The sequence below is a fragment of the Eurosta solidaginis genome, chromosome 4 (assembly GCF_040869045.1).
Source record: "Eurosta solidaginis isolate ZX-2024a chromosome 4, ASM4086904v1, whole genome shotgun sequence".
Lineage (NCBI taxonomy): Eukaryota > Metazoa > Arthropoda > Insecta > Diptera > Tephritidae > Eurosta > Eurosta solidaginis.
In genome coordinates this window covers 221,890,234-221,900,232 of record NC_090322.1, presented here as the reverse complement: position 1 = coordinate 221,900,232, position 9,999 = coordinate 221,890,234, and the positions used below count along the sequence as shown (strand labels likewise).

The 9,999-nt window shown below is 51.4% G+C and overlaps 1 long non-coding RNA gene across 1 annotated transcript; it reads right to left on the bottom strand.

Annotated features, from left to right (window-relative positions):
• Positions 1-421: 421 nt before the first annotated feature.
• Positions 422-7,454, bottom strand: LOC137251004 (uncharacterized). The gene is made up of 2 exons (XR_010953147.1): positions 6,275-7,454; positions 422-955 (listed from the first exon to the last, which is right to left on the bottom strand). It is a non-coding gene; the product is annotated as an uncharacterized lncRNA (long non-coding RNA).
• Positions 7,455-9,999: the final 2,545 nt, after the last annotated feature.

Genomic DNA, 9,999 nt, shown 5'->3' with positions numbered 1-9,999 from the left:
CATTGGTTTGCTATTAGTGGTTGTTGACTATGCTATACAAGCATAAGTACAAGTGGTTTATTGTAACGCTACGTTACAGTCCCCCTCCCACTTCGGTTGACGGAAAGCTGCGGTGGGGAAAGATGGATCTCCAGGCATGGCCTAGGTCTTGTGCCGGTGTGCATGTGGGCGAAGCACTTTATTTAAAAAAAAATTTTTTTTCCAAAAATATACAGAGTCATTCCACTTATATCTAACAGAGTTAATGTTATTGTAATTGTTTTTTTTTTTTTTTTTTTTTTTTTGTCGGGGGTGGAGTCGTACTAAACTGTGTCCGTTGTCGTACTTCTCTTGTTCCCCTTTTAATGTTATGTAGATATGTATGTATGTATTTTTTTTTTTTTTTTTTTTTTTTTTTTTTTTTTTTTTTTTTTTGTGAAAATAATTTACAATTCATTTCTGACTTAAATCTAACAAGTTTTTGTAAAAGGTATGAAAATATAAAAATATAAAAAAGAAATGCGGCGGCCTCTTCTCTTGCTGTCTCATTCGATTTGTACCATTCGGTTGATTCCCATCAGCGAGACTTTCGCCCGGTTCTCGCCCATCATCTTCACCTTGACGCGCTGGTTCTTCCAATAAAATTTCCAGCACTTTTTGCTCCGTTTTGTCGGGCGTTTTAGTTTAAGTTCCCCGAAAAATTGTTCGGGATCGGGGTGCCCCTCTTCGTATGTCGTTTTCTTCATTTCGTTGTGTTCGGTGTCGCCCCGTCCCTGTGGCTCTGGTTGCGGGTCTTCTTTTATGGCCATTAGTTGCTCTATTGGTGGCCCATGAAAAATTTGGATTCTCTGAATCTTTGGTTTGTTTGCCGGCCACACTGTTGCCTCAAACGGCGGGCGCCACGGGCGTATCGGTTTCGGTGAGTCCGGTGGTGTGTGTTGCCGCTGTTTTCGACTCATTGTTGGACAGTTGGTTCCTGCAATGAGTAAGCAAAACGAGGGTTGTTTAGAATTTGTACGGATTTAAATCTTGCAAGTGCGCGTGTTGTTGCTTTGTTTGCCCCGGGTGGCCTACTTTCACCGTGTTCGTGGAAACATATTCCATCACCAAGTACGGGCCGGAAAATTTTGGTGCTAACTTCTGGGCGAATTTGTCGGCCGCGGATGAGAGTGGGTGGTCCCTTTTCATCACCTGCTCGCCTATGCGTGGCTTCCATTGCCGTCTGCGTAAGTCGTAGTGTTTTTTCTGTTGCTTTGAAGCTTTGGCTAGGTGCCCTTTTATCTCGTCCCATAACTTGGTGATGGACGGTGGTACGGTTGGTGGCTCTGCTGGTACTGCTCCCTCCGTGCGCACTTGCTGCGGTGCTGTAAGGTCTCTACCGAAGTTGATTTCTGCTGCTGATGCTGTTGTCGACTCGTGGCTAGCCGTGTTTATCGCGAATGCTATTTGCGGAATCTCCTGGTCCCAGGTGCGGTGGTCGTCCTTGCATCGCTGAGCTATCATGGTTTTCACGACTCGGTTGGTTCGCTCGGTGGGGTTTTCGTGCGGGGCGTAAGCTGCCGTAAACTTGTGATCGATGCGGTGGTCGTTCAAAAACGCTGCTAATGCCTTCCCGACGAATTGTTTACCATTGTCGGTGAGGAAGGTTTTCGGGCAGCCAAATCGGTATATGACTCTTTCTTGGAGTGCTTTGATTACGCTTGTCGTTGTCGCTTGGCGCACTGGGATCAACTCCACCCACTTGGAGAATTTATCCACCATGACGAGGAGACAAGTATTTCCTTGCTTGGAACGGGGCAGTGGTCCCACGAAGTCAGCGGTTACTATTTCCCACGGCCGTGATGATTGCATGGTTGCCATCAATCCTGCTGGGCGTCTTTGCTCGACTTTGTATTCTGCGCATCTGATACACTTCCGTACGTGTTTGAGAACATCGCGGAACATCCCGGGCCAGTAATAGTTCTGTTGTGCTCTCTTAAGCGTCTTCTTCACCCCGAGATGTCCGGCGGCGGCGGCGTCATGGACTTCTTGTAGTACGTCCTTTCGTCGGTCGGCTGGGATGCACAGCTTCCATTGCGGTGACCGCGAGAGTTGATTTCTCGGGGAAATGTGGCGGAAGAGTCGGTTATCGACGATTTGGTAATCTGGATGTGCTTGAGGTTTTTCCCGCACCTGTCTTGCTTTCCTCTCGTGCCAGTCGTTTGTTCCGTTGGTTATGGTGTACAAAATGTCATCATCGGCGTGTTGTAGCGGGCAGCGGGAGAGTGCGTCGGCTACCACGTTCTGTGCTCCTTTTCGGTATTCTATCTCGAAATTATATTGTTGCAATTCCAGTGCCCATCTTGCCAGACGTCCAGAGGGGTTCTGGAGCGAGTGCAGCCATTTTAGTGAGTGGTGGTCGGTGATGACGGTGAAGTGATACCCCTCCAGGTACGGTCTCATCTTACGGATACCCCATAGCACGGCTAGGCATTCCTGTTCGGTGGCCGAGTATCGCTTTTCCAGCTGGGTTAGGCTTCGGCTGGCGTAAGCTACTACGTTCTCGTGGTCGGAATGGCGTTGATAGAGCACGACGCCCAGGCCCTCTCCGCTCGCGTCGGTCTGGAGAAAAAACGGTCGAGAGAAGTCCGGACAACAAAGTATTGGCGCGCTGGAAAGCTTATCCTTGAGTGCTTTGAAAGCGTGATTTTGCTGCGCCTCCCATTTCCAGACTTGTCCCTTTTTCAGCAGTTGGTTAAGCGGCGCGGCGAGCGTAGAGAAGTCTGCCACGAAGCGGCGGTACCAAGACGCGAGTCCAAGAAAACGGCGGAGCTCTTTGAGCGTTTTCGGTGCGGGCATCTCCTGTACAGCGGATACTTTTGCTGGATCGGTGTGAATTCCTTTCGAACTGATGATGTGTCCTAGGTAATGAAGTTGTTGCTGGACGAAGCTGCACTTTTCGAAGTTTACTTGCATCCTGTGTCTTTGTAGGCGCTCGAACACTTCCCTCAAGATCGCCAAGTGTTCTTCGAAGGTATCTCCCAATACGATGATATCGTCCAGGTAGGCGAAAACTTTTGGTTGGAGTTCGGGCCCAAGTATCGAATCCAGAGCGCGTTGAAAGGTAGCCGGAGCAGAGTGTAGGCCAAATGGCATGACTTTCCACTGGAACAACCCTCTGCCAGGAACTGTAAATGCGGTGTATGGTCGGGATGCTCTGGCGAGCGGGATTTGCCAGTAGCCGTTCTTCAAGTCAATGGTCGAGATGAATTTCGCCTCTTTCAGCTGGTCGAGAATGGCTCCAATTTGCGGCAACGGGTAAGCGTCTGGTTCGCTGGCGGCGTTGAGCTGACGGTAATCTATGCACATCCTCCACGTGCCCTGTTTTTTTCGGACTAGCACGATTGGCGAGCTGTACGCGCTTCGTGATGGTTCTATTCTTCCTCCGGCTAATAACTCGTCTACCTCTTCGTTGATTACTTGTTGCATGGCCGGGTTGCGGGGGTAGTATCGTTGCTTCAGCGGTCGGTTGTGTTTGAGACGAATCGTATGCTCGGCTGCAGTGCTCGGTCCGATGATTTCGCCAAACCGCTTTTGGTGATGCGCCAGGAAGTTTCCCAGTTCCGTGTTTTGTTCGTCGCTCAGGTGTTCTCGGCTCGTCAATGCACATAGCGTATCCAGTTCGGGTGCTCTCTTGGTCACGGTGGCCTCTAGCGGCTGGCCATCCAGCGTGAGGATGATTCCCCTCTTTCTTAGGAAGTCCATTCCGAGGATTACCTGTTCGGCCAAGTTTGGGATAACGGACAGCATCGCGTCTGTGGCTCGTCCTTGATACACAATCCTTGCCGGGTAGGAATTTGAGGTAAAGACGCACGTTTGGTCTGCCAGCTGGATACTTCGCTTGTTGGGGCGTGCCTTGATGTTGTTCTTTTCTAGGTGTTTTCGTACGGTGTCATCTACATAGGATAGGGTGGCGCCGGTGTCCACTAGTGCGCGCACGCTCATGTCCTCGATGACCACTGGTATATAGAATCGGCCATCTACTTGTGTTTTTGCGGTTGATTTGCTGGCGGGTGGTTCCCTCGGCTTCTCTGGTCGGACGTACGGTGCTTGGCGGCTTCCTTTAATAGCGTTGGACGGCGTTCGGGATGCGTTCTCGGTAATTGGGCTAGTCGGAGGGCATGGGCAGTCCCTGGAGAGGATGTTGTCTTGGCCACACCGGGAGCAGAACTTCCTCCAGGGGCCCTTACATTGGAAGCGGTGGTGTCCGCGTTCCTTGCAGCGCCAACAGCACTCTTTGCTGTCGTATTCCATGGGTAGGTGGTATAGGCTGTGGGCCACCATTTTTCCCTGTTTCGCTTCCTCGCCTCTTAACAGCTCATACTCTTCCGTTAGCTCCAGGAGCTCCTCGATCGTCCTAAACTCGCTGCGTTTGACGAAAAGGCGGTATTCCACGCGTAGACCATCATAGATCCGTTCGAGGTGATTCTCTTCGCACATCGTCGGGTGTTGGCGGATCAGCGTTTCCAGTGCGAGGATGTAGTCCTTGGCCTTCTCTCGGCCTTGCTGTTTGAGTTGTCGGATGGCCTCTTCCAAATGTCGTATGTGTCGCTTAGGTAGAAAAAAATTTTGCACCTCCCTCCGCAGATCGCTCCAGCGGTGTATGTGTTGCTTACGGACGCGGTACCATTGCAGTGCCTTCCCACGTAGAAGCTCCGGCAGTGTTGGGAGGAGTCGGTCGACGGGGATGCGGTAGCATTCGGCAAGCTCCTCTATCCTCTCAAGAAATTCGTGCAGTGACTCCTCCCCTGAAAAGTGCAAGTCCCAGCGGCGAACGGTATTCATAAGTTCACCGTCGCTCATTTCGTCTCGTTTCGGTAATGCGTTCTCTCCCTTTCCTCCGTGCGGCTGTGGGCTGTGGATCTGGATTGAAGGGATCGGATTTGTTGTTGGCTGGGGTAGCGTAGCGAACTTCCCCTCTTCCTCGTTCACTTCTCGTTCCAGCTCTTTCAACAGGTCTTCACTGGATTTCCTGGCGCGTTTCGCTCGCACGTAAGTACTCAGTGCGCGACGCAGCTCGGCTACGGTTTGGCCTTCCACGTCGATTCGGTGTTCCTTACACTCCTCGATCAGCTTCTCCTTCCTAAGTAGGTAGATCCAATTGAGCGAGTCGGTGTTCAGCAACGTGCCTTCCGGAGCCTGTGTGTGTGTTGTTTCTAGCGATGTGTTCGTTGAACCCGCCCCGGCAGTGTTGGTGGTGGTTGCAGTTGTTTTTCCACGGTCATCTGCGGAGGAGGGTCCCTGCTCGGGCGCCATTTATGAGGTGGGTTTTGTCTAAGGCTGGGGTAACGCTCAGTCAATCCGGAGTCGAGTAAAGGTCCCACAAACCCCTACTGAATAAATACACGATATTTATGTGTTACGAACACACGCACACACGGCTGGAGATATTAGGCGGACAGCAGCTTTCCGTCGCAAGATGGCGAGGGGGCGGAGCGTCGACTAACGGAGGTTCGGTAGGGCGGCTGAACGGGCGGGTAACGGACGGACTGGTACGGCGGTACGGAGGCAGCGGCGGGATAGAAGCAACGGCTTAACTGCGGTAGGATGGCGGACGGCCGACGGACGTCGTAGCAGCGGCGTGACGGATGCAGCGGCTTAACGGCGGTAGGGTGGCGAACGGCCAACGGTCGTCGTAGCAGCGGCGTGACGGATGCAGCGGCTTAACGGCGGTAGGATGGCGGACGGCCAACGGTCGTCGTCGCAGTGGCGGGACGGATGCAGCGGCTTAACGGCGGTAGGATGGCGGACGGCCAACGGTCGTCGTAGCAGCGGCGTGACGGATGCAGCGGCTTAACGGCGGTAGGGTGGCGAACGGCCAACGGTCGTCGTAGCAGCGGCGTGACGGATGCAGCAGCCTAACGGCGGTATGATGGCGGACGGCCAACGGACGTCGTAGCAGCGGCGTGACGGATGCAGCGGCTTAACGGCGGTAGGATGGCGGACGGCCAACGGTCGTCGTCGCAGTGGCGGGACGGATGCAGCGGCTTAACGGCGGTAGGATGGCGGACGGCCAACGGACGTCGTAGCAGCGGCGTAACGGATGCAGCAGCCTAACGGCGGTATGATGGCGGACGGCCAACGGACGTCGTAGCAGCGGCGTGACGGATGCAGCGGCTTAACGGCGGTAGGATGGCGAACGGCCAACGGTCGTCGTAGCAGCGGCGGCACCAGAGGGGCGACGATGCGGCGGTGGGCTACGGAGCGCGTACCAGGGCCGTGGTGAGAGGGGAGATGGGCTGGCGACGGGGTTTACCTGGACAGCGGCAGCGTGTTCCGGGCGGGATAGGATGGACGTACCAGCGGACTTGTATTGGTCGGTCGGCTTCGGCAGGATCGGGCTGATCGAACGTCTTCGGCAGGCTTGGTAATCGGCGGGGTCAGTCACCTGCGGGAGAAACTGCGAGGACTCGGGTTAGTGCTGGTTTCACCGCTGGACACCCCCGCCTCCCTACTTGCACACTAGTAGAAGGTGCGTAAGGGGGGTGGGGTTGTACCAGCCGAGGCGCCGTGGGTCGACCCGTGGCGGAGGGGAAGTGCACCTTAACGGCACAGCGGTAGCCCCTTGTGCGCACGCATCGGCTCACGGCCGAAACCAGAGCTGCGGAGAGGGGGTCGTGCGGTCGTTCGGGCGGCGAGTCATTCCTTACCAGACCAGGACGACGGAGGGAAGGGTAGTCCGAAGACACCACTCGCGTCATCCTGGTGCAGCAGGGGGTGACTCGCGCCACGGCCGCACCCTCTTCTCCCCAGCTAACTAGAGGGAGTGGTTCCTCCGCTCCGGCCAGCCTACTAAAATCAGAGCTGAGGGGGGAGGGGGTTATTTGGTCATTAAGGCAGCGGGCCGCTCAACACCAGGGTGGGCGACGGAGGGAAGGATAGTCCGAAGACACCACTCGCGTCGTCCAGCCCAGGTGAAGGGTGACTCGCGCCATGACAGCGCCCCTTCCGCTCAGTCCGAGCCGCGGGGAGGGGGGTTATTTGGTCATTAAGGCAGCGGGCCGCTCAACACCAGGGTGGGCGACGGAGGGAAGGATAGTCCGAAGACACCACTCGCGTCGTCCAACTCTGGTGGAGGGTGACCCGCGCCATGACAGCGCCCCCCTCCACTCGGCTAGCTAGCCGGAGTGGCAATTTTGTCTTTAAAAAGACAACCACTCCCGCTGGCTCACCTGCGAGGACTGAATTGCAAAAATGCAAATTCAATGTTTATATGGGTGGTGCCGCAAACTGGTTGAGAAGTCAACGCACCATTATTGTGCTTTTTCATTCGTTTGCTATCAGTGGTTGTTGACTATGCTATACAAGTGGTTTTTGGCTATGCTATAGAAACTGGTTGAGAAGTCAACGCACCATTATTGTGCTTTTTCATTGGTTTGCTATTAGTGGTTGTTGACTATGCTATACAAGCATAAGTACAAGTGGTTTATTGTAACGCTACGTTACAAGATAATTATAAAACCAAGTTAATAAGGCAACAGGCGCGTTGGAGCAAATGAAGAGTTACAAAGAAACATACAGGTAAAGCTAATAAAAGCGTGCTAATAAAAACAATTGAAGGAGGGTGAATGGCGGGAGGAGGAGAGTACCACTGATCGTTTTTCCAAAATTGTTTAGATCTCGATCTGTATGAGCCAGATACCAAAAATTATTGATTTTAGGACAAAATTTACATTGAGTTATAACAATTTATAAATTTTGCACGAGATTGGAAAGGAGGGGGTGGGGGGGGGGGGTGTATCACTGCTCACTTTGTAAGCCCTCGACTTATTTCACCCATTGAGTTTGTAATATTGGTGAAGGTCAGTATACGTAAAGTTATAATGTGTAAAAATTGTTAAAAAGTAATTATTCGAAGGGGTCGTGGGGCCTCCCTCCCACTTTCCATGTTCGAAAAAAATTTCGCCAGTAGCCTATTATCTCTGTCCCAAATTTCATCAAAATCCGTGAAGCCGTTCTGGCGTGATTCAGTCGCAAAGACAAAAAAATATAATAATTAAATTATAACTGTTCCTAGGGGGAGGGGACCACGCCCCTTTTCAAAAATATATAGCTAGTAGATCCTTCTAGACTATTGGCTATATGTTTGCAAAATTTCATCCAAATCCGTGAAGCCGTTCTGGCGTGATTCAGTCGCAAAGACAAAAAAATATAATAATTAAATTATAACTGTTCCTAGGGGGCGGAGACCACGCCCCTTTTGAAAAATATATAGCTAGTAGATCCTTCTAGACTATTGGCTATATGCATGCCAAATTTCATACAAATCCGTCCAGCCGTTCTTGCGTGATTGAGTCACAAAGACAAACGTCTGGACAAACATCCAAACATCCAAACATCTTAACATCCAAACTTTGCCATTTATAATATACTAGCCTTTACCCGCGGCCCCGTCCGCAAGGAGAAAATTAAATATAAGGGATATTCACGTTAGCCTGCTTATCAAGTTATCTGTTTAAAAAGATGTTTCTGTCCAATACATTTTATTTTCGTAATTGAGTAAAAAAAGAACTAAGTGAGCTGATAACCTGACAGGATCCCCAAATGATCCCGAAATTATCCAGAAAAATCCACGAAATGACCCCGACGCTATCGCGGACAAATCCCGAAAACCATTTAGAAATGCCACGGAAGGGTCTCCAAAAGTTCCCGGAATAGTCCCAAAAACCCGAAATGACAACGACACGATTCTAGACTTATCCAGAGAACCACAAAGAAATGATGCCTGAAGGGTACCAAAATGATCCCGAAATAGTCCCGAAAAAGTTCCGAAATGACCCTGACGGGCTCCCGGACGGTTCTCAAAAACCATCCAGAAAATATCCAGGAAGGGTCCTTAGGGGATCCACGACGGATCGCGAAAACCATACAGAAATGATTCCGGAAGGGTCCCAAAATGATCCCGTATTAGTCCCGAAAAAGTCCTGAAATGACCCCGACGGGATCCCAGACGGATTCCGAAAACTATCCAGAAATGATGCCGGAAAGGTCCTCAAATGATCCCCTAATAGTCCCGAAATAACCCTGACGGGATCTCGAACGGACTCCTAAATGACCCTGACGGGATCCCGGACAGATCTCGAAATCCATCCAGAAATGATCTTGGAAACCAAAAATAATCCCGAAACAATATCTGAAAAGTCCAGAAATTACCCCGACGGGATCCCTCACGGATCCCAAAAACTAACCAGAAATGATGCCGGAATGTTCTCAAATGATCCCCTAATAGTTCCGAAATGACCGAAAACCATCCAGAAATTATGCCGGAAGGGACCCCAAATGATCCCGAATATCATACAGAAATGATGCCGAAAATACCCCAAATGATCCCCAAATAGTCCCAAAAAAGTTCCGAAATGACTCGGAAGGGATCCCGGACGGATCCCGAAAACAATCCAGAAATTATGCCGAAAGGGTCCCCTAATGATCCGATACCAATCGATAAAAAGTCCCGAAATAACCCCGACGGGATCCCGGACGGATCCTCAAAATCATATAGAAATGATGCCGGAAGGTACCCCAAATGATCCCGAAATAGTCCCGAAATGACCCTGGCAGGATCCCGTACGGATCCCGAAAACCATCCAGAAATGATGCCGAAAGGCTCCCCTAATTAGCCCGTATTAGTCCCGAAAAAGTCCCGAAATGACCCCGACGGGATTCCTGACGGATCCCGAAAAGCATCCAGAAATAATGCCGAAAGGATCCGCAAATCATCCCGTATTAGTCAAGAAAAAGTCCTGAATTGACCCCGTCGGGATCCCGGACGGATCCCGAAAACCATCCAGAAATGATGCCGAAAGGGTCCCCAAATGATCCCGTATTAGTCGAGAAAAAGTCCAGAAATGACCCCGACGGGATCCCTGATGGATCCCGAAAACCATCTAGAAATGATGCCGGAAGGTACCTCAAAGGAACCCGTATTAGTCGAGAAAAAGTCCCAAAATGACCCTGAAGGGAGCCCGAACGGATCCCGAAAAC